Source organism: Heloderma suspectum, chromosome 4 (genome assembly GCF_057233095.1).
Source record: "Heloderma suspectum isolate Gila_16-S chromosome 4, 16-S_ref, whole genome shotgun sequence".
NCBI classification, from domain to species: Eukaryota; Metazoa; Chordata; class Lepidosauria; order Squamata; family Helodermatidae; genus Heloderma; species Heloderma suspectum.
The window spans coordinates 10,771,785-10,797,169 of record NC_139461.1 but is presented as its reverse complement, the minus strand read 5'-3'; the positions used below and the strand labels follow the sequence as shown (position 1 = coordinate 10,797,169).

The following is a 25,385-nucleotide window of genomic DNA, read 5'->3' as shown; positions in this document are numbered from 1 at the left end:
TGACCTCTGAACCTACAGTTCTTAAAATAGCTGTGGATACTTTGGCTCACTGTGAGGCTTCCTCCAGGCTCCAGGCAAACTCCTTTCACTATTCATGTGCAGCTTTTGTGACAGGATGAACTAATGTCTCATTTTGAATCATGGTGGTGTAGTGGGTGGACACATCATGGCTTAGTTTAGGCAATAAGAAGTTGGAATCTCAGGGTTATTATCCAGTCAGTCAGTAACAGAAATTTCCAGCTGGTTGTCCTGGACTATATCTAGCCACCAGCTAGTTCCTCATGGCCCAACACTTATTAGCTCAGAGGTGACACTTCATGCACCCATTTTATCCAATAGCTGTTGGGGTGGAGGAATCACAATATGTGTGCTCTGTCCCCCCCACCCATCAAAATGGTCTCCTCCCAGTTGCTGCCCCAACCTGAAGGAGATACATGAATCTCTTTCCCTCTATGGCACAGGTGGGCAACACTTGGCCTGTGGGCTACAAGTGTCCCCACTGTCTTCTTGTGCTGGCCCTGCTACTCCTGCACCTGCCATATAGATAAAAAATGGTGGTGCAGCGTTGGCAACAAAAATTGTCATGTTTGCCACCAAATTTTCCCACGATCACATTGCTGATTTTCAGTGGTGCAGCACAGGCAGCAGGCATGTGACCCATGGAGGGGGCTGGGGGTGGAAAGTGGCTTGTAGACCCCCTGAAATTGCCCTCCCCTGCTCTATGAGGAAAGCAGCATGGGGAGGAGGAGAATGTATAGCCTCTTCCTCCCACAGCCGCTTTAATCAACATTGAAGAACTCTCAGAGCCAGTGTCTATTCTATTCTCTTTGAGCAATCAGGGAGGACGGGTGACGTGCCGGATGACTGGGGGAGGGCTTATGTTGTCCGTCCCTAACTTCAAAAAGGGTAAAAAGGAGGAACCTGGGAACTACAGACCAGTCAGTCTGACATCAATCCCTGGGAAAATTCCGAAGCAGATGATAAAGCAATCCATCTGGAAGCACCTTGAAAACAGTGCCGTGATGACTCGAAGCCAACATGGATTTGTCAAGAACAAATCCTGCCAGACGAATCTGATCTCATGTTTTCATCAGGTCACCTCCCTTGTGGACTGTGGGAATTCTGTGGACATCATATACCTCGACTTCAGCAAAGCTTTCAACAAAGTGGCCCATGATCTCCTGATGAGCAAACTAGCTCAAAGTGGGCTACATGAAACAACTGTCAGGTGGTTCCACAGTTGGCTACAGGATCAGATTCAAAGAGTGCTTATCAATGGGATCTTCTCAAACTGGGGAGAGGTAATGAGTGGGGTACCACAGGGCTCAGTCCTGGGCCCAGTGCTCTTCAACATTTTTATTAAAGACTTGGAGGAGAAGGTGCAGGGAATGCTGATCAAATTTGCAGATGACACAAAATTGGGTGGGGTAGCTAATAGCCTGGAGGACAGAAACAGAATTCAAAGTGATCTTGATAGACTGGAGCACTGGGCAGAAAACAACAGAATGACATTGAATAGGGATAAATGCCAAGTTCTGTACCTAGGAAAAAGAAACCAAATGCATATTTTTGAGACTTGGCTTTTTTGAGAAGGATCTTGGAATTGTTGTCGATCACAAGCTGAATATGAGCCAACAATGCGATGTGGCTGCAAACAAGGCAAATGTTATTTTGGGCTGCATTCATAGAAGCATAGCTTCCAAATCCTGGGAAATCCTAGTTCCCCTCTACTCCTCAGCACTGGTTAGGCCTCATCTGGAGTACTGTGTCCAGTTCTGAGCACCACACTTTAAGAAGGATGCAGACAAGCTGGAGAGGGTTCAGAGGAGGGCAACAAAGATGATCAGGGACTGGAAACAAAGCCCTATGAGGAGAGAATGAAAGAAATGGGCATGAGTTGAGAAGAGAAGACTGAAGGGAGATAGGATAGTGCTCTTCAAGGACTTGAAAGGTTGTCACAGAGAGGAAGGCCAGGATCTCTTCTCGGTCATTCCAGAGTGCAGGACACGGAATCATGGGCTCAAGTGACAGGAAGCCAGATTCTGGCTGAACATCAGGAAAAACTTCCTGACTGTTTGAGCAATACGACAATGGAACCAATTCCCTAGGGAGGTGGTGGGCTTTCCCACACTGGAGGCATTCAAGACGAGGCTGGGCAGCCATCTGTCAGGGATGCTCTGACTTGGATTCCTGCATTGATCAGGGGGTTGGACTTGATGGTCTTACAGGCCCCTTCCAACCCTACTGTTCTATGATTCTATGATTCTGTGATCCCTTCTGCAGGTTCAATGAAGTAAAACAAACAGACATACACACACAAAAACACCCTCTCCTCAGGATTCACTTCACATCTCTTCCATACTATATCTGGTTTGGCTCAGCCAAACACAGATTGAAGTCCAAAAAAAAAAAAATACTCTGACATGTGGAGCTTTACATTTTAAACTCACTCAAATCAGCACCATCACAACCACAGGAATAAATGGAGTTTGCTTCTGCTGCCCTCATCACCTGTCACTCTCTGGGTGCTCATTGGGGGGAGGGCTGGGCTGTGGGGCCATAGACTTTGGCCCCAAGGTTCAGCACTAGCTGCACCACTGGTGGTGGTGGTGGAAGGCAATGTGTCATTGACACCTTGCCTCCCCTTCCCACCTCACTTTCTGGTGTTCCAGGTTTTGGACACATTCTGAATTATTAGAATCTAATAATGGTCAGGAGGGAGGGTGGGAGATGGAGATGTTAATTCTCTAACACAGCAATCCTGTGCAGATCCTATTCAGAAGTCCTATTGAGTTAAATGGAACTGACTCCCAGCAAAGGGAGCCTTAGACAACTGAACTTTCCCTGGGAACATCAAATATAAAAAGCTTTGCACAATCCCTACTTGGAACGTTTCTCTCTTGAACCCTGGGTTGCGGGTAGGGATGTACGGACTGTGTAAAATCCACTCCATCTGTGTTTCGCAGATTGTCAGGTGCCTTTTGTTCCATCTTCTGCCCACAGATGGATGCATATTCTTTTTTGTCATGCAGAAAAATACGGAAAGAATTATGTAAATATTTACATAAGTATTTATGTTAAGTATTTACATAATTTACCCCAGTATGTAACATTTAGTGTATTGTCCCACATTCCATTCAGTGTTTCTTCAGCAGAAAATTATGTATTTTTCTATGGATTTACATGTGTAAATTTCAGGAAAAAATCATCTAAAAGTGCATGGACTCTGTGTGGCCTGAAGGGGTCACTCCACAGCGGATTCCAAGGGTCGGATCCTTAGAAATCCGAGCTCATTTTAGTCCATCTCAAAGTTCTCCAGCATTCCTAGTTGTAGGGAGTCTTATACTTGTGTCTAATGCCCAACAAAGAAGCCATTTGTGCCAGAGCATAAGAACAGACTTAAGTCTCGCTCTCCCATTCTTCAAGGCTAGGAGGCTGATTTAATGGCTGCGATTCCCATGAACATTTATGGGCCTGGGCTGGCAGTAGTGTGTCTGGAGCTCTAATATGGTGATCCATTATTCCTTGTGCATGCAAGCAAAAACCAGTTATCAAGTCCTGAAAGAGATAATTTTCTTAATGCTTAAAACAAAGTCCACCCCATCTGTTAGGAATCTAAGCCACTGATATGATTCTGTGGTAAGAATGGTTACATCAGTGGAAGAGCTGTGCTCCAGACTCAAGGAAATGATCTATGATCTGCATCTATCTTTGTAGATGATAGATACATAGATACATAGATACACAGATACATAGATACATAGATATGCATTTACCTCTCTTTATTTCTTGGTGAGTTACAAAATAATAACAATAAAATACAGTACATATTTAAAACACAGTAAAACAAAATTAAAACAGCAGTAATAAAGGCAGCAGGCAAGTTTACAAAATCAGTGTAAACAACTGTACAGAGACATACATAAACATGACTTAAAAGACTTTAAAATAGGGATGGATGGACTCCCTGTGCCTGGCTTTGTTGGGTGCTTGCCAAGCCAATGATGCCACCCACCCTTGCACGTGGTACTGTGTGTCCTTCGTTGTGGCCTGGCAAGCACCCGACAAAGCCGCAGGGCCACCTGTCCTCCCTAGCGAGCTGCCATTCTGCACAACAATGGTGACTCGGGTGCTTCTGGGTAGGTAATGTTGTGTACTTGGCAGCCGTAAAGGCCCCTTTTACACAACATTACACAACATGCTCCATTCATGCCTGTAATGTTGCATAAATGGGCCCTTAACAGCTGCCAGGTATGCAGCATTACCTACCTGGAAGTGCCCAGCCCTCCATTGCTGTGCAGAATGGTGGCTCACTAGGGAGGACAGGCAGCTGCCGGGTGTTCACTGAGCTGCAGCGTGCTTGCTGAGCTGCAGGGTAGCCACTGAAATGGTTCAGTGATCAGGGTCTGGGAAGCGGTGCAAGGGGGAGACCGTTGGACTCTACCAGCACTCCCATGGACTCTCGCAACATCCCTACTTTAAAAGTCTGAGAGAACAGAGAGATCTTTGCCTCCCATGTGGATAACAAAGTAGTCTCCAAGTCGGCTTCCCTAGAGAGTAAGTTCCACAGGCAATACACCACAGGCAAAAAAAGTGCCCTCTTTCTGCTTCCTACCTGTTTTAGCTCTGATGGTGAATCTCTGGAGGACATCCAGAGCTGGACATTGCCAACCAGTTTGAAATCAGATTAGGTGTTCTGTAAGGTATGTGGATCCCAAGTCATCTAGGGATGGTGTTTGCATTAAACAGACTACAACACTTCTAGAGAGGAGAGCCATTGCAGTAATCAGGGATTTTAACTATCTTGAAATCTGTTGAGAGTCTACCTCTTCAGAGGCATCACATTTTAAGAAGGACATTGACAAACTGGAGCACTCCAAAGGTGGGTGACCAGGATGGTGAGAGGTTTGGAAAGCAAATCCTATGAAAGAGCTGATTAGCCTGGAGAAGAGAAGATTTATGGGAGACATGATAGCAGCCTTCAAATATCTGTGGGCTGTGATGCAGAAGATGGAGCAGGTTTGTCCTCTGTTGCCCCAGAGGATAGCGCTAGAACCAATAGTTGAAACTGCTGGGAAACAGACACTTCCTAATGTTAAGAACTATTTGGTAATAGAACAGGCTGCCTTGGGCCAATCTACATTGCGTCTGCTAGCTCGCTGAATTCGGGAGACGGGCAAGGTAAATGCCATCGCATTAAAACGTGATTATCCACACTCACCCTGTTTTCCTGTTGCAGTACTTCATCGAATGCACAAGCACAGTTAACACTCAAGTGCTGTGCTGTTTTCCTGCTCTTGAAGACAGTGGCTGTCATTGGAGGAGCAGAAACTCTTCCTGTGTCTGCTGATTCCCCGCCCACCACCCCTCTCTTCCTCTATCCCTGTGTGTATGCAGGGACTGAGCAAGCATCCTGTTGGGGCTCGAAGCCTTGAAAGAATTTACCACTCCACCCCCCCACACACACCAGTTCCCTCAGCAAGAAGAGTAGGGATGTACGAAAGGGACTTACCTTGTCCCGCAGCTTTTTTCGCGGTGGGGGGGAGGCGCTTCGCTTCTCCCCCCGAAGTTCATGCAGGGGGGGTGTCTTCCCACCTCGCCCGGCCAAAATTCAGGCCGGGCAGAAGCGCCCCGTCTCCCCGGCTGCGAACTTCAAAAGAAAAGTAAAAAAAAAAAAAAAAAGCCCCGTGATAGGCTATGTGACGATTTACGTAGCCTATCACGGCTATATCTGCAAAGTCAGCTGTGATAGGCTACGTTAATCATCACGTAGCCTATCACGGGTGACTTAAAAAAAAAAAAGCACGTACGCTAATGGCAGCCCCCATAGGGAGCTGCCATTCGCGTTCCTTATTTGGTCCCTGTAGTCTACGTAAAGATTTACGTAGACTACGGCGAAAATAAGGGCAACGCTATTTGCTGACTTTGCAGATCTAGCCGTGATAGGCTACGTTAATCGTTACGTAGCCTATCACAGGGGCGTTTTTGTTTTTGTTTTAATTTTCTTGTAATGGCGGCGGCGGCAGCTGGTTGAAAGACCAGCTGCCGCCCACGCCCCTGACGAAGACCTGCCGAACCGCCGCCGGGACCCGCCGCCGGGAGCGACATTCGTAAAAGGTAAGTCCCATCCCGGGGGCGGGGCGGGGGGTGGCTGGGGGGTGGGGGAGAATTTCTCCCCGAACCTTCGGAGGACCGAATGCGTTGGCACTCGGCCCCCTGAAGTTTCGGGGATAAATTCTCCCCCATCCCTAGTACGTGACGATTAACGTAGCCTATCACGGCTGACCTTGCAAATCTAGCCGTGATAGGCCACATTAATCGTTACGTAGCCTATCACGGGGGTGGTTGTTGTTGTTTTTTTTTAACTTTCCTTGTAATGGCGGTGGCGGCAGCTGGTCGAAAGACCGGCTGCCGCCCCCGCCCCTGACGAAGACCTGACGAACCACCGCTGAGACCCGCTGCCGAGAGGGACATTCGTGAAAGGTAAGTCCCATCTCGGGGGGGTGGCGGGGGGGTGGCAGAGAATTTCTCCCCGAACCTTCGGAGGACCGAATGCATTGGCACTCGGCGCCCTGAAGTTTCAGGGAGAAATTCTCCCCCATCCCTACCTGAGATAACTAACAGGAGGTTTGATCATGAGCTGGATGTGGAAATACAAAGCTGAGCTGGGGGCAAGTGGGGTGCTGACATGTGTAGGAGTAAGTCGCATTGAACCCAGTAAGACTTACTTCTGAGTAGACATGCACAGAGTTGGTTCTCCTCTCCACTCAGTTTTGTATTTCCACATCCAGCTCATTATCAAACCTCCTGTTAGTTATCTCAGAAGACCCTTGGGTGAATGGTGGGGGGGGGGGTTCCAGGGAACAGCTGGATTGAGGGAGATTACACACACACACACACACACACATAATGGAAGAATATAGTTCTTCATATTCCCTGGTTATTCAAATATTCTTCAAATTCCTCATTTTGTCCATTCCCTGAACATGTGCAGAGTGTGCTTTTTATTCAAACAAAGAGAAGGTTGCTGATCTTTCCCTTCATGCTGAATTTGTACAAGTGTGACTGCTTCAGAAAGAACTTTCCATTATACTGTCTCTTTTTCTTCATGAGTTTCATAACAGAAGTATGGTGTAGTGGTTAGAGTCCAGCCCAAAGTCACCCAGTCAGTGAGATAACTAACAGGAGGTTTGCTAATGAGCTGGATGTGGAAATACAAAGCTGAGCTGGGGGCAAGTGGATTTCTTTCTTTCAAACAGTGTTGCTTTAAACAAACAGTGCATCGCTCAGGCACACCTACGACAGCCTTGTTTTGGGAAGCCCCTACGAAGAGGAGGTGTTTTGGCTGAAAGTAAAGATGGAGGATTTCAATTGAAAAAGAACACCCACAAACAAGGTGGTGAGCGCAATTCATTTTTTAAAAAAACTTACGTATTTATTATTGGAATATACTACCTTGCGTTTTTATTTACGAAAATTTCATGACTCTGTGCTGATGACAAAAAAAAGCTGCATGACGGCTGTCTCTGCAGGACCTCATGGTGCCGTACCTCAGAGGATTCCGTGGCATGGACTGAAGGGAATTCGATGCCATTTCAGTCCATGGTGGAATTCTCTGACATCCCTACACTGGACATCTGGAGGGCCCCAGGCTGGGAAAAGCTAGGGATGTACGAAAGTCACTTACCTTTTCGCAGCTTGGCTTCGCGGTGGGGGGGAGGCATTTCGCTTTCCCCCCTGAAGTTCAGGCGAGGGTCGGGAGATGTCCCGCCTCACCCGGCCAAAATTCAGGCCAGGGGGGAGGCGCCCCGTCTCGCCCGGCCGAAATTCAGGCCGGGGAGAAGTGCCCTGTCTCCCCAGCTGTGAAACAAAAAGTTTTTTTTAAAAGAAGACCCCGTGATAGGCTACGTGACGATTTACGTAGCCTATCATGGCTAGATTTCCAAAGTCAGCCGTGATAGGCTATGTAAATCGTCATGTAGCCTATCACGGGTGACTTTAGAAAAAAAAAAAGCACGTACGTAAATGGCGGCGCCCATGGGGCACCGCCATTTGCATTCCTTAGTTTGGCATGTCTAGTCTACATAAAGATTTACGTAGACTACGGCAAAAATAAGGGCAACGCAAATAGCATGCCCCATGGGCGCCGCCATTTGTGTATGCCATTTCCCCCCCCCCAAAGTCACCCGTGATAGGCTATGTGACGATTTACTTAGCCTATCACGGCTGACTTTGGAAATCGAGCCATGATAGGCTACGTAAATCATTACGTAGCCTATCACAGGTGTTTGGTTTTTTTTACTTTAGGTTTTTTTTTTTTTGCAATGGTGGCGGTGGCAGCTGGTTGGGAGGCTGGCCGCCGCCCCCACCCGTGCCGAACCGCCGCCGAACCGCTGCCGGGACCTGCTGCCGAGAGGGAAATTCGCCGAAGGTAAGTCCCGTCCCGGAGGGGGGCGGCGGAGAATTTCCCAACCAACTTCGGGGGGCCGAATGCGTCGGCGCTCGGCCTCCCAAAGATTCGGGGAGAAATTCTCTGCCATCCCTAGGAAAAGCTGTTTTAGACAAATGTGCCCTTGCTTTCTATCTTTTTTCATTGCTACCCATTTCTCATTGTGTTTGGGGCAAAATTGTGGGTTAGGGTCCCTGATACATGGTTGTTTTAATGGTGTGTGCACATACTGCTTTGGACAGCAATACCTGATGGCATGCCTCTCCCGAAATGAACCTACCTGTATGCTACATTTGGCATCCAAGGTCCTCCTCCATGTGCTTTCTCCAAGGGAAGCTTGGAAGGCAGCAATGAGGGAGAGGGCCTTCTTCATGGTGGCCCCCCATCTGAGGAAATTGCTCCCCAATGAGGTTTGCCTGGCTCCAACATTGTTATCTTTTCAGTGCCAGGTTAAGACCTACCTCTTTCCCCAGCCATTTGGCAGCACATGCTGAGCTTTAATCGGTCCTGGATGTGTCTTTAGTTATGACTGACTGTTCAAAGCTGTTTTTAGTTATATGTTGTTAGTGCATATTGTCTGTGTGCTTTTATGTAAATGGGTTTTAAACTTTGTATATTGTATTTTAAGGTTTTCACTTATGTAAACGACTCAGAGAGCTTCGGCTATGGGGCACTATAGAAATGTAACGAAAACATATTAAATAAATAAATGATAAAGCAATAAAGCAATAACGATTTGCAAATTAACAGTGTGATGAAAAGCCAGTAGGGGGAGGACGACCTTAACAACCCCCCCCAAACAACCCCCTAGGCTCCTCTCAAGTTTAGCCAAATCAGCCAACATATAGCCTCCTAAAACATATCTAAGGGGACCATCAGGGGGCTGAGCACTCTCAGCCCTCCCTGTAGTTTAAGCACTACTCCTACCCCTTATATATGTAAGTAAATGTGATGACACGTGGATTTGCAACCCAAACCAGAAACCTAAAATTCAGTTCCCTCTCTTCTCCCTGTAAGACTTAGGTTCTGGAAGACACAATACAATGCCATTGTATTGTGCATTTCCTCACCCCATTCCAGCAGCAGCAGTCCATACTGTAAAGCAGGGGTGGAATGGGAAAATACAAGCTTTTGGCATCAAATACATGAATTTGGGACCATGGTCTGAAAGAATATGGAGGGACGATGTCCAACAAAATCTCAGAAGTCAGAAGGGATGATCAAGAAGCTCAGACATGCATGCAATCCTTCTTGCATTTTTGTGGAGGAGGCATTTGCTCCAAAGGTTCCTTAGGTACAAACTTTTATATGGTGGGGAAAGTAACACCAGGAAATAGAACACCATGACAGATCACAGCATGTGGTATAAGTTGAACCTTCTCCTTGTGTGAATATAAATAGCAGATTGCACAATATACCATCAGCTTAAATGCACTCCAAATGAGAATAGAGAAGGTGCAGGAGCATCAAAATAATTCAGTTATTTTCAGACTGGGTGTACCATCTCTCCTCAAGTGCAGAGAAAAAACAGCCAGACAAGACAAATTATTTTCTGTTGGAGCAGATAGAGATGGAATAATCCTTGGAGAGAAAGGTTTTAATGTAGTACTAAATAGAACACAGGAAGTGGTCCAAGGTTTAAATATAGATGGGTCCTCAGGGAATGGCATCTACAATGCAATCTATGATACAGGGTGGAATGACAAGAAATTACACCAGTCACAATTACTTCTGCAAAGAGGAGCTATAACAGGGAGAAAGGAGAGAATAATACCTGAGAGAGAGAGAGAGAGAGAAGTTGCTCTCTGACTTCCCCAATGTAATGTCCTCCAGATGTTTTGGACTACAACTCTCATCAGGTCTAGCCACAGGTGATGGGAGTTGTAGTCCAAAACATATGGAAAGGATGCTCCAAACCTTGCCCTTCCTGTTCTTCTTGGGAGCAGTGCAGTGGAGGCTGGTGGCTCCAATGTCAGTGGGGTGGTGAATCCATTCAGGGTTTCATTCAGAACCAGTCAGAACTCTAAAGGAGCTATCCAATGTGTGAAGCTCCTTTAGAGGTCTGACTGGTTCTGAATGAAACCCTGAACAGATTCACCATCCCACTGACATCGGAGCCACCAGCCCCCACTGAAGCAGTGGGCCCAACCAATCAGGGATTACATTAGCAGTTTTAATGCTATGGTACTATGTGGTGAGATTGGCTTTATCGAATGTCACAAAGTTAATTCAGAACAATGCTTCTGGTTGTGGAATAGTGCACAACGAAGCAAGGTTTGTGTTTTTTTCAAAGGCAAGTGATGCACTATTGTGAAATATTTATGAAACAGCATATGTGAAATGACAATTTGGGAACTAGAAAAACCAGAGCAGCCCAAAAAGCACATATGCACTTTGAGAGTCAGTTTTCTCATCCTGAAATGCCAATACATGAAGGCAGAGATATCCACAAGAAGGTAAGGTTTCATATGTCCCTATTTCAGTTAGTTGCTCACCTCTACCCAAGAATAATAAAGGGAAACAAACTTTTCAAAAAGGCATATGTTCAATTATCCCACACTGTCAATTAAAAAGACATTAAGAAGTGCTTTGTCTTCGTAGAAAAATAATTCTTACAAAGAGGTGGCATATGTTTCCGCTAGTCCTTTTATAGGTCATTTTTTCGGAAGTTGATTTCCTTCTTCATGTTTGCATTTTTTATGTTTGAATTAGCTGAATGCTGATTGCCTATATCCTTTTTCATGCTACTGCAGAATCCTACTGGCAATTATCACCTTTTCCACATGGTAAGAAGGAGGACCTGAGAAAAAGACGTGGATTAAACTGGGGCCACATCTTTATTTACAAGGCTGATCTGCAGGAAACAAATATTTAACTATGACTTTCACCTTCAGTGTGAGAAAACTGTCTAGTAGGTGGGAGCTAGAAGAGCGAGCCTCTTCTCCACATCATGGTGGAACAATCCTACCCTGGCTCCCAGCATACAATCAGCTAACATAATGCTAGGAAGGACAAACGTGTCAATTTTGGTGTGTCTCGGTTTCTCATCTTTCCAATCTTACATTAAGTTCATTCTGAACTTTGAGATTTTTTTTTCTAATCTTATGTTTGGTTCATCATGAACTTTGAATTTTTTAAAGGTTGGCATGGAAATGCATGCATGTTTTTGTGTGGATTTCTCCTAATACAGGCATCTTCGTATGTAATAGGCATGGTCTGAAGGTATGTTAGGCAGCCAACTTGCTGAAGCTAAGCAGGTCTGGTTCCAGTCAGTGCTTGGAGGGGAGACCACCTGGGAACCACATGTAGCCACCTTGAGCTCCACAATGGAAGGAAGGTAGGATATAAATGTAATAAAGAAAAAAAATGTTGCCTGATATACATGTTCTTTTTCTAATATAATACATTCTTAATGTTACATTCACTAATATATGCATGTTTGTGTGCACTTTTCCTGAATATACACATCTTGGATATCCAAATTTTTACTTGAGAACTCCAGTGCAAGATATGGCGAACGGTGAATTTCAAAGAACAGCCGAAAGTTGAGTTGGGTATTCAGTTGGGTATTGGGTATATAGTTCCCATTGTTGTTGTTGTTGTTAATATTTATATACCACCCCATAGCCAAAGTTCTCTGGGCAGTTTACAGAGATTAAAACATTACAATACAATATACAAAGTACATAAAATGCACAGATGACATATACAAAGACAACATAAAACTAAAACCAAATTTGTACAGTCAGTCATAACCAAAGACAGATCCAGGACTGATTAAAAACTCATTATGTGCTGCCAAACACCTAGGCATGGCGGAGAATTCCACCACGGATCTCGGTGAGGCAGAATACCAGCGCATTCAGCCCCCTGAAATCCATGGAGGAACGAAGCCCCCCACCCCCCCACCCTGCGAAATGGGCCCGGAATGGAGCCTACCTTTGTCGGCCGTTCCAGTGCTTCTCGAATGGTGGCTGTGTCTGCAGCTGCCATTTGCGTCTTTCGAATGGCCGTGATAGGCTATGTAAATACTTACGTAGCCTATCACAGCTAATGCAGGGATGCCATTTGCATCCCTGCGAAGGCTGTGATAGGCTAAATAAATATTTACGTAGCCTATCATGGCAAAAAAAGGGAACGCAAATGGCGGCGGCTACGGCGGCCGCCATTTGCGTTCCCTTTTTCACCGTGATAGGCTACGGAAATATTTACGTAGCCTATCACAACTAAAAAAGGGAATGCAAATAGCGGCCGCCGTAGCTACCGCCATTTGCGTTCCCTTTTTTTGCCGTGATAGGCTACATAAATATTTACGTAGCCTATCACAGCTAAAGCAGGAACGCAAATGGCGTAGGGGACGCCATTTGGATACCTGCTTTAGCCCTGATAGGCTACATAAATATTTACGTAGCCTATCACAGGTGGGCGTAGGGACGCAAATGGCATCCCCTACACAGGACGCCCCCCTTCATGGATCACTGCCTTGTTGTGGCGAAGGGGCTTGCGTAACTCAGTGAAGCCATAAGCTATGCCATGCAGGGCCACCCAAGACGGACAGGTCATGGCAGAGAGTTCTGACAAAATGTGGTCCACTGGAGAAGGAAATGGCAACCCACTCCAGTATTCTTGCCAAGAAAACCCCATGGAACGTATCACAAGGCTAAAAGAGATGACGCCGGAAGATGAGCCCCTCAGGTCGGAAGGTGTCCAATATGCTACTGGGGAAGAGCAGAGGGTATTTCCAAGTAGCGCCAGAAAGAGTGAAGCGGCTGGGCCAAACCCGAAAGGACACTCAGCTGTGGATGTGTCTGGTGGTGAAAAGAAAATCCGATGCTGTAAAGAACAATATTGTTTAGGAACCTGGAATGTCAGATCAATGAATCAAGGTAAGCTGGAGGTGGTCAAACATGAGATGGCAAGATTGAACATCGACATCTTGGGAATCAGCGAACTAAAATGGACAGGCATGGGCGAATTTAGTTCAGGTGACCATCATATCTACTATTGTGGGCAAGAATCCCTTAGAAGAAATGGAGTAGCACTCATAGTCAACAAAAGGGTGGGAAAAGCAGTCCTGGGGTACAATCTTAAAAATGATAGAATGATCTCAGTACGAATCCAAGGCAAACCATTCAACATCACAGTAATTCAAGTCTATGCCCCAACCACTGAGGCCGAAGAAGCTGAGGTTGATCAGTTCTATGAAGACCTACAACACCTTCTAGAACTAACACCCCAAAAAGATGTCCTCTCCATCATAGGGGATTGGAATGCTAAAGTAGGAAGTCAAGAAATCACCGGGATAACAGGCAGGCATGGCCTTGGTGTACAAAATGAAGCAGGACAAAAGCTAATAGAGTTTTGCCAAGAGAACATGCTGATCATAGCAAACACTCTTTTCCAACAGCACAAGAGGTGACTCTACACATGGATGTCACCAGATGGTCAATATCGAAATCAGATTGATTATGTCCTTTGCAGCCAAAGATGGAGAAGCTCCATACAGTCAGTAAAAACAAGACCTGGAGCTGACTGTGGCTCAGATCATGAGCTGCTTCTTGAAAAATTTCGGCTTAAATTGAAGAACGTCGGGAAAACCACTAAACCGTTCAAGTATGACCTAAATCATATCCCTGATGAATATACAGTGGAGGTGAGGAATAGATTTCAGGGATTAGACCTGATAGACAGAGTGCCTGAGGAACTATGGACGGAGGTCCGTAACATTGTTCAGGAGGCAGCAACGAAATCCATCCCAAAGAAAAAGAAATGCAAGAAAGCAAAGTGGCTGTCTGATGAGGCTTTACAAGTAGCTGAGGAAAGAAAGGAAGCGAAAAGCAAGGGAGAAAGGGGAAGATATATCCAACTGAATGCAGAGTTCCAGAGAATAGCAAGGAGAGACAAGAAGGCCTTCTTAAATGAACAATGCAAAGAAATCGAGGAAAACAACAGAATGGGAAAGACTAGAGATCTCTTCAAGAAAATTGGAGATCTCAAGGGAACGTTTTGTGCAAAGACGGGCATGATAAAGGACAAAGAAGGCAGGGACCTAAGAGAAGCAGATGAGATTAAGAAGAGGTGGCAAGAATACACAGAAGAACTATACAGGAAAGATCTGAATGTCCCTGATAGCCATGATAGTGCGGTCACTGAACTTGAGCCGGACATCCTAGAGAGTGAAGTCAAGTGGGCCTTAGGAAGCATTAGTAACAACAAAGCTAGCGGAGATGACAGTCTTCCAGCCGAGCTATTTAAAATCCTAAAAGATGATGCTGTTAAAGTGCTGCATTCAATATGCCAACAAATCTGGAACACTCAACAGTGGCCACAAGACTGGAAAAGGTCAGTTTACATTCCAATTCCAAAGAAGGGCAATGCCAAAGAGTGATCAAACTACCGCACAATTGCGCTCATTTCACATGCCAACAAGGTGATGCTCAAAATCCTACAAGCTAGGCTTCAGCAGTATGCGAACCGAGAACTACCGGAAGTACAAGCTGGGTTTAGAAGAGGCAGAGGAACTAGAGATCAAATCGCCAACATTCGCTGCATCATGGAGAAAGCAAGAGAATTCCAGAAAAACGTCTATTTCTGCTTCATTGACTACGCGAAAGCCTTTGATTGTGTGGATCACAACAAACTGTGGCAAATTCTTAAAGTGATGGGAGTACCAGACCACCTTACCTGTCTCCTGAGAAACCTGTACGAGGGTCAAGAAGCAACAGTAAGAACCAGACATGGAACAACCGATTGGTTCAAAATTGGGAAAGGAGTACGACAAGGCTGCATATTGTCACCCTGCTTATTTAACTTCTATGCAGAGTACATCATGAGAAATGCCGGGTTGGATGACTCAGAGGTCGGAATTAAGATTGCTGGGAGAATTATCAACAACCTCCGATATGCAGACGATACCACCCTAATGGCAGAAAATGAAGAGGATCTCAAGAGCCTCTTGTTGAGGGTGAAAGAGGAGAGTGCAAAAGCTGGTTTGAAACTCAACATTAAAAAAACTAAGATCATGGCATCTGGCCCCATCACTTCCTGGCATATAGAAGGGGAAGAAATGGAAGCAGTGACAGATTTTACTTTCTTGGGCTCCAAGATCACCGCAGACGGTGACTGTAGCCATGAAATTAAAAGACGCTTGCTCCTTGGGAGGAAAGCTATGGCCAACCTAGACAGCATAGTAAGAAGCAGAGACATCACCTTGCCAACAAAGTTCCGCATAATCAAAGCTATGGTTTTCCCAGTAGTAATGTATGGCTGTGAGAGCTGGACTATAAGGAAGGCTGAGCGCCGAAGAATTGATGCTTTCGAACTGTGGTGCTGGAGAAGACTCTTACAAGTCCCCTGGACTGCAAGGAGGTCCAATCAGTCAATCCTAAAGGAAATCAACCCTGAGTGCTCATTGGAAGGACAGATAATGAAGCTGAAGCTCCAATATTTTGGCCACCTAATGCGAAGAGAAAACTCCCTGGAAAAGACCCTGATGCTGGGAAAGACTGAAGGCCAAAGGAGAAGGGGACGGCAGAGGATGAGATGGCTAGATAGCATCACGGATGCAATGAATATGAACTTGAGCACGCTCCGGGAGAGAGCGCAGGACAGGAAGGCCTGGCGTGCTATGGTCCATGGGGTCACGAAGAGTTGGACACGACTGAACGACTGAACAACAACAACACAGGACGCCATGTGTGTCTGCAGCAGCCTGGCAGTGGCTGGAGGCCGCAGAGCGGAGCCAGCTGGGCAGGATTCTGGGGGAGAGGAAGGGATCACCTCCCCCCACCTGTGGAACCTGGCAGAGCCAGATAAGCGGGTTTTGTACACCCCTACAAACGCCTGAGAGAAGAGGAAGGTCATAACCTGGCATCGAAAAGACAACAGTGTTGGGCCTCATCGGAGATATTGTTCCACAGATGGGGGCCACCACAGAGAAGGGCCTCTCCCTCATTGATGCCTTCCAAGCTTCCCTTGGAGGAGGCACCTGGAGGAGGCCCTTAGATGTTGACTGTGGAGTACAGGTAGGTTCATTTCAGCAGAAGCGCTCCATCAAGTATTGCAGTCCCCAACTGAACAATTTTCTCCCCCATTCCTACCTAATGGTTCTGGCCTTACCTTTCCCACATAACTTAAGGGCGTACCAAGGAAACCCAGGCAGCAGCATCTTCCCTCCCCTATGGTGGTAAGCTTTGCAGGGGTATATGATTTTCGCTTTGGCCAAGGGCACCTCATAGCCCAGCTCCCATCAAGATGGCAATCTTTGAGAGGTTGGTTTCTGTAAGCCACCTTCTCTCAGGTGGCTTGATGAGGGTGATTTCCACTTATCCTCACACTTAGGGATGGCAGAGAATTCTGCCACGGACTCCGATGAGGTCAGATCCTAAAGAATCCATCCCCCCGGAGTCCATGGCAGAACGGAACACTTACCTCTGCCTTCCCGCGGAATCCTCTTTGGCTGGATCCTCTGGCTCCATATTTCCAGTGATATGGCCACCATGCCGTATCGCTGGCTGAAGGGGCTGACTGCAGATGCAAATGGTGTCCTGGACACCATTTGCATCCACAGTCAGTCCCTTCAGCCAGCGATATGGCATGGTGGCCGTATCGCTGGAAATCCAGAGCTGGCCAGTGGCTCCATGGAATTCCTGCAGAGCGGAGCTGGCCGAAGAAGATTCCAGGGGGAGGAATGGATTGCCTCTCCCCTGTGGGCGGATTCCCCATGGATCAGAAGGTAGGGAATCCGCCCATCCCTACTCAGACTATATCTCCAGCCCTCTCTGAATTTATAGCCCAATAGTCAGCTCAACCCATTAAAAGCAGTGCACACAGTCAGCAGGGGACAAAACAAGCCCCAAGGCCAATTTAGGAAATGGGGCTTAAAGCATCCTATTCAGTCCCTTAAGGCACCTGGCTAATCCTCCACTGTCTGTCTGGAAGTGGGTGGGTTGCCACTGCCCAAATGCTGGTGGGAGAGGTGCAGCCACCTAATAAGTGGACAGCCTGGGTCCACTGCCTCAACTGCATGTAGTCAAAACTTTGGCTCTTCCACAGCCCAGTCTGACCCAACAACTTCTCATGTTCCTTCCCTTTAATGGGATATGAGTAAAAGGGCCCCACCTGTACTCAGCAGGCAAGCAAGTGCCTCCTTCTGCTGTTTGTTTTCTTCTAGACTGTTTTCACATCGTCACTGCAGCAAGGCTGCAACTTGGACTGTGAAAAATCTTTCAGTGTACTTTCATGGACATTCTTGCCATCCCTAGTGCTGGCTCTTCCATGTCTGGAACACTTATCTACAAACATGGATATCCAATATTCACACAGCAAATCCAAACCCTTGTTGCACATTGCATGCATATGAAGGCTAGGGATGTCACGAGGGTCTGTCTGGGGGCTCAAGATCAGGGGGTTCACTCCAGTCCCCCCCCCGATGCCAATCCATGACCCCCTGCTCTTGCCCAACCTGGCACATGCTGAGTTGGGCAAGCGCGGCAGTCCCTGTTCCTTGCCTGAGTGTTGCTCTCAGCAGCGGCAGCAGTGACAGGATGGGAGCCGAGAGGGAAGGCCATGGAGCTTTCCTCTCAGTTCCCATCCTGCTGCCTTTGCTGCTGCTGCTGAGAACAACTGCACCCCTCTCTGTCGAGGGGAAGTTGCTCTCGACGACAGCAGGGACACTCGCCGGGCTCCTGCGAATCACCAGCCAGATGGCATCCCAGTACAAGCAGGGGCGGGCAGTGAGTAGGGATCCAGTGAGAGGGTTACGGGACAGACTCAGGTGAGTTCGCCCATCCTTAATGAAGGCACACAATTGCACATCATGCTCCCCATTCAAAAGCAGCACATATCTGATTTGTTGTTGCCCTACAGGTGCAATTTGTTTAATTATGCATCATTCCCCTCAAAAGCAAATAGAACAGTATAGATCAATGCTGATCTGTATCACTGCTTCATGTTGCATGCATCTTTGGTCAATGTGCACAATAAAGTCTATAAATCCCCCCTATCAACACAGGGGGAAAAATGGAAACCTGCCACCTATTTGGGACACTTCTCTGTAACAGCACATATGCACCTTTTGCTTCTGCAGTGGAAAATCACAGATATTCAAGGCATCCCTGCCTATAACCTTCAAGCTCCAGTAACTTCTTTGTATCCCTGCTTGCAAAATAGCTGAATTAACACAGAGGAGAAACCTAATGGTCATGAAATATTTTGACAGAGTTTCAGATAAATAATGTGTCTAATCAATCATGGGACATGAGATTTCATTAACTCCTGTGCTTAGCAATAGCCAAATATTAATCAATCAATAATTTGTTTTCTCTCCACCAGCCAAACAAATCCATTAGATCTGCTCACTTTACCAATCCTTGAACTTCCCTAACTGTCCTTCTCCAAGAACACTCAGCAGAAGCTCTGGAGGTTGAATGATTCACTGGAGACTCTTAGAAAGTATCATAGAATCATAGGGTTGGAAGGTGCCTACAAGTTCATCTAGTCCAACCCATGCTCAATGCAGGAAGTAGGGATGTACGAAAGTCCCTTACCTGAACCCGAAGCTTGATTCGCGGTGGGGGGGAGGTGCCCCATCCCTCCGGCCGCTATTTGCGTTCCCCTTAGTTTCGCCATAGTCTACGTAAATGTTTATGTAGACTACACGTGCCAAAATAAGGAACGCAAATGGCGGCGCCCATGGGTGCGTTTTTTTGTTTTTGTTGTAACTCAGCTGTGATAGGCTACGTAAACATTTACGTAGCCTATCACGGTGTTTTTTAAAAATCTAGCCGTGATAGGCTACGTAAATCTTTACATAGCCTATCACGTTTGTTTTTTGTTTTTACTTGGAAATGGCAGCGGCGGCAGCCGGTTGGAAGACCGGCCACTGCAGCCGCTGCTGCTGAACCGCCAACGAACTGCTGCCGGAGCCGCCGCCGCCGTCAGGGACATTCGCACAAGGTAAGTCCCGTCCCGGGGCGGCAGGGGGGGCAGACCGTTTCTCCACCAATTTCGGGGGGCCAAATGCGCTGGCATTCGGCCTCCCCGAGATTCGTGGAGAAATTCTCTGACATCCCTAGCAGGAAGCCTGATTCCCAGGCAGTCTCCTATCCAAGTACTAACCAGGGCTGACCCTGCTTAGCTTCCGAGATCAAATGAGAGTGGGCCCTTTGCTCATTGTAGGACTTCAGCTGATCAATCTGGGCTGCAGAATGATAGAACTGAACATGAGGCTAGATGAACATTCTGATAAACTAAATTTACTGGCAAACTCTCTCTTTATGAGTGTCTTTGCTGCCACCTGTGAATCTGGATGTTCATAAATATGCAGTCTAGTAGACAGCAATTAAGGTGCACTGGAACCAAAAGTCAAGAGATGCAAAGGGGTCAGAGCAACTTGTGGCTGGTGTGTATGGTAGAAACAAACCTTTGCAAATATTCCCAATCTACTAAAATCCAATTTTATCATCCGGAAGTTCAATACAAAATTTCCAGCACTGAATTCCAGTGTCCCTTTGTAATGTGAAATTATGCCTCATTTTTCAAAACAGAAGTGCTTTAGGCATTTTTTCTCATGCTTTGTCATCAATTACCCTCCCATGTAACCTACTGAATATCTGTATGGAGTCATTTGTAAATTCCATGCTAGCCCAATGTTCATGGCAAAAATATTAATTGCTACTAGAAGACAGAATCATGAATCTCCAGTGCTAGAAGGATGATTGAGTCATATCTGGGGACTGGCAGACATGACTAAATTAACCAAATACATGCAGTTGCAAAGTAGAAAACAACATGCAGAGTCATTTGTGTATCCGAGGTTCCTCTTCATTGACTTTATGAAGACAAGACATCATTTACAGAGCAATCCTATAGTCCCAGGGGGAGCAACCCAGGGACAGCAGGATATATCACACTCCCCCTCCTGAGGCTGTAGTCAGTCTTACGACCTCAGAAAGGGGAATCCAATATTGGGTTGTAGACCCTCCCTCTCCATTGTTCTTTTAGACATTAAGCCTGCAATCCAATAAGCACTTAACTGGAACTAAGCCTCATCGAATTCAGTGCGACTTACTTCTGGATAGACATGTGCAGGATTGTGTTGTAACAATGCAATTCTATGCCCACTTACCTGGGAATAAGACCCTCTGAACTGAAATGGGACTTACTTCTGAGTAGACATGTATAGAACTGCACTGCTATACAGCTTGTCATCACCATAATTTTATTCTTTGTAAGTAGGGATGTCTATCACTAGAAAATCTGCCCCTTTTGTGGCTCACCACATTTCCACGGCATCCCTGATTTGGCTTGCTTTTGCGAGCCGAGCTGTACAGTTTCTCCAAATTCTGGAGACTTTTAACACATTTTTGGGGGGTCTCAGCTGTAATTTGTGCAAAGAGGGATTTGTGTAAATAGAGATTTGCGCAAATTACAGCTGAAAATTTCACAAACCAAGCACATTTGTGCAATTTGCAGCTGAAATTTGCACAACATTTTTTAACAACAAAAAAGGAAATTCTGCCATCTGGCCCAACTCGTTGCACACTGAGTTAGGCCAGCTGGTGGAAGACAGACTGGAATCCCAGGGCATGGGCGAGCTGATGAAACCCCTCAACCAGATTTCTCAAACATCCCTATTAGTAAGTAGTAATGATATCTTGACAGATATCAAATATGAAATCTCATGAGGCCAGTAATCAAAACAAAATAGTGCACTATTTATCAAATGATGTTGAATCTTCACCATCAGGATGTCCAGCGTGCTGGAATCTGGACCGTTTAGGGCCCCTCGGATTCCTGCACTGCCCTTGTGAGCCAAACTGGGGGAACCGATCCTGAAACCTGCAAATTTGGCACCTTGGCACATAGGGGTAGTGGGGGGGGGATACTCCCCACTCACCCTCCTGCTGCTGTGCTGCTGTGGCAGCCATGAGATGGGGTTGCAGTGGAGGAGTCAAGGGGAGCACCCACACCTAGGGGTGCTGGAGAAATTTGAGATGGACTGAAATGAGTTCAGATTCCTAGGAATCTGACTGGTGGAATCTGCTGTGGAATGACCCCCTCGGGAGTCCGTAGACTTTCAGATTTTTTTTTAACTTTCCCAAAATGTACACCTATTTATTCATATGAAAATATGCAAGTTTCCGCTGAGGAAAAGTGGAATGGAATGGAGGACAATACGCTAAATATTGTCAAGGTGCCCCTGTTGCCTACTGAATCCTCCAATAGCCAAGATCAACACTCAGACAAAAGGGCTGCTTTCCAAGCCTCTAATTCCATTTATCCTAATGAGGCATACAGATGCTGATTGCTTGATACTCAGAGAAACGACAAAGGAACAGCCATCTGGGGGTTTCTAAGGGTTAGGACGTCAGTTGATCTCCGTTTGGGAAAAACATGGCAACTCTCTGAACTTAAGGGGTGGGAGGGGAAGATCTCCCCCTCTCCTGTGATGCTTCTGGGCACAGCTGTTGACATCAGGCCAATTGGGCTGAGCACCAAAGCTTGGCCCCTGCAATCTCTTGCTTGTGCCTGCGTCTGCGCCTCGTGTCTAAAAGTTCAGGTTATCCCTCCCTTTCCTTGCCGGGTTCGCTGTCCCTCCCAGGGATGTGAGCAGGGCGGGGTCCCCCTCCAGCTGCGCTTCTGAAGTCTGAGAGAGTTCCTCCCCCATGAGTTGTCTCTCCTCCTCAGAATCAGAGCTGCTTTGGGACTCTATGAGCTCAGATACAACCCTGACAAATATTATGTACTAAGGTACATTATGTAAATTGTAAACAAACCTCTGGTGCAATTATTTCCATATTTTTCTGCATGACAGAAAAAATATCTGCATCCACCTGTGAGTAGGGATGGCGGAGAATTTCTCCCCGAGACTTTGGGGGGGCCGAGCACCAACATGTTCGGCCCCCCGAACAAGTTTCAGGGAGAAATTCTCCGCACCCCCCCGCCCCCCGCACCCCCCCCCGGGACGGGACTTACCTTTGACGAATGTCCCTCCCAGCAGCGGGTCTGGCTGGTGGTTCGGCGGGTGTTCGTCCGGGGCGGGAGCGGCAGCCGGTCTTTCGACTGGCTGCCGCCGCCGCCATTCCAATCAAAGAAAAAAAAAATGCCCCCGTGATAGGCTACGTGACGATTAACGTAGCCTATCACGGCTAGATTTGCAAAGTCAGCCGTGATAGGCTACGTAAATTGTTACGTAGCCTATCACGGGTGACTTAAAAAAAAAAAGCGTGTACGGATAATGGCGGCCCCCATAGGGAGCCGCCATTCGCGTTCCTTATTTGGTTGCTGTAGTCTACATAAATCTTTACGTACACTACGGCAAAAATAAAAATAACTTATTTTCACCGTAGTCTACGTAAATCTTTACATAGACTACATCGACCAAATAAGGAACACGAATGGCGGCTCCCTATGGGGGCCGCCATTATCCGTACGCGCTTTTTTTTTTTTTTTAAAGTCACCCGTTATAGGCTACGTGACGATTAACGTAGCCTATCATGGCTGACTTTGCAGATCTAGCCGTGATAGGCTACGTTAATCATCACGTAGCCTATCACGGGGGCGTTTTTTTTTTTTTAAAAAAACTTTTGAGTTCACAGCCGGGCGAGGCGAGGCGCCTCCTCCCCGGCCTGAATTTCAGTCGGGCGAGGCGGGAAGCCTCCCCCCCCTGCCTGAACTTCACGGGGGGAGCAGCGAAGCGCCTCCCCCCCACCGCGAACAAGCTTCGAGGACAGGTAAGTGACTTTCGTCCACCCCTACCTGTGAGTGGACAATGGAACAAAAGCTGCCTGACAATTTGTGCAAAGCAGGCAGAGCAAATTTTACTAGGGATGTACGAAAGTCACTTACCTTTTCGCAGGTGTGATTCATGGTGGGGGGGAGGTGCTCCGTCCCTCCCCCCAGAATCCTCCCTGGCCGGCTCTGCTCTGCAGTGGCTCCGCAGAGCCGCTGGCCAGGGCCGTCCGCAGCCAGAGTTCCATCTGCAGCTGGAGTTCCGGCCACGGCCGGGCTGCTGCGGACACAAATAGTGGCCACCGTAGTGGCTGCCATTTGTGTCCTGCCAGGCTGCTGTGATAGGCTACGTAAGTATTTATGTAGCCTATCACGGCAAAGAGCAGGTATGCAAACAGCAGCCTCTATGCCATTTGCGTCCCTGCTCTTTGCCGTGATAGGCTATGTAAATACTTACGTAGCCTATCGCAGCAGCCTGGCAGGACACAAATGGCGGCCTCAGCAGCCTGCCAAAAGACCAGCTGCCACTGCCGCTGCCCCAGGTAAGTTTCGTTCTGCAGGGATTCCGTGGGGTGGCAGGGGGTGGGAGGCCATTCTGCCACGGGTTTTGGGGGGCTGAATCCCAGTGCCTGAAATCCGTGGTGGAATTCTCCTCCACCCCAAGATTTTACAGAGTCTGCACATCCCTACTCGCATCCATCTGCCACCGCTGCTGCCATGTGCAAATCACTCTTCTTCCTCCAGGAACTCGGGAAGAAGAAGGAGCCATTTGTGCACAGTGAATCTGATATGCACAAAATGGAGGCTGAGAAAGGGATGGCACTCTCCTGTCATCTTCCTGCCCCCACTGTCTTCCCACTGCCCCCGCTGCTGTGCTGGAGCCGCCACCGCAGCAGCAAGGGCAAGAGGATGAGAGGGGAGTCCCTCACTGCCACCCCCACTGCCGTGCCACCACCGCTGTGGCAGTGGGGGTGGGAGGATGACAGGCGAGCACCGCTGTGGCACATGCAGAAAATTTGCCAGCAGTTCAAAGTGGGCTAGCTGGTGGATGTCGGACTGGAGTCCAGGGGGTTGGGGGCAAGCCATCAAAAGCTCTCCAAGCTCCACCACACAAACGGATTCCTCTGACATCCCTTCTTTATCACCATTGCCAGTCAGTTATCAAATGCAGTCAAATATCAAATATTAAAATCAAATATCACAAAGCAAATATGGATGCTGAGCATAATCAGATGTCAAATAAGGTGTACAATATTGAGAGAAAAGCTGGAAAATATTTGGAAAAATCCACAAGGAGGATTTTAGGAAAAATGTTTGGACCCAAGGTTGCACAAGCTGAGTTGAACATATTGGACAGTACCCAATATTGCCACTGCACCTACACTTCTTCTGTTGCCCCTAGTGCTGTGCTGCATCCTGCCCCCTGTTTTCAGGTTTTTTTTCTCTCCCTGAAAAAGAGGCTTCCCCCCTCCACCTCTTTCACAGGGAGGGAGAGAATTTCAGAGAATTTTCTCCTTGGGGAGGGCGACGGGGTTTCCACTTTTTTTTTTTTTTAAGTGTAGGTGATTCTTGAGGGGCCTTCTGTCTATTTCATTTTACTGTTTTAAAAACACTCCCTGCACTTGCAGGAGCCCAGGATTCTTCTGCAGCTGGGAGTTCTTCCTGACAGCCTATTGGAGAGGGCGAGATCACATGGTCTCCTGGGAGTTCAGAAAGAACTGCCAGGTTGAAGAAGAGGCCTGGGCTCCTGCAAGTGCAGGGTTTTTTAAAAAACAAAAAAAATAGAAAGAAGACCCCTCAAGAATTGCCTAAACTTAAAAAGATATGTGGAAACCCTGTCCCACTCCCCAAGATAAAATTCTCTGAAATTCTCACCCCTCCCAGCCTCTTTCTCCAGAGTTTTCATTTTCCCCCCAACCCCCAATGAAATGCCAAAAATGGAAGTGTCAAAATTTTTGGCATAGCACTAATTGTACCCATGGGGCCACCTGCTAGCACAAGAAGCTGGCACTTCATAAAGCAACTAGGGATGGCAGAGGAATCCATCTAGGGATCAAGTCCACCAAGCTTTGGGTGGCTTAGACTCCCAGACTCCAGCTCAGTTCTCCATGAGCTGGCCCAACTTGACCTCTATGAGTCAGGCCAACCCACACGCTTCCGCTGCTGGCAAAACCCCATGCACTCTCCTTTGCCAATGATGACA

At 47.1% G+C, this 25,385-nt stretch overlaps 1 long non-coding RNA gene across 1 annotated transcript in view; it reads right to left on the bottom strand.

Annotated features, from left to right (window-relative positions):
- LOC146346527 (uncharacterized) overlaps positions 1-25,385 on the bottom strand; it is a 45,153-nt gene that overhangs the window by 3,581 nt on the left and 16,187 nt on the right. The gene's annotated exons all lie outside the window — the stretch shown is intronic.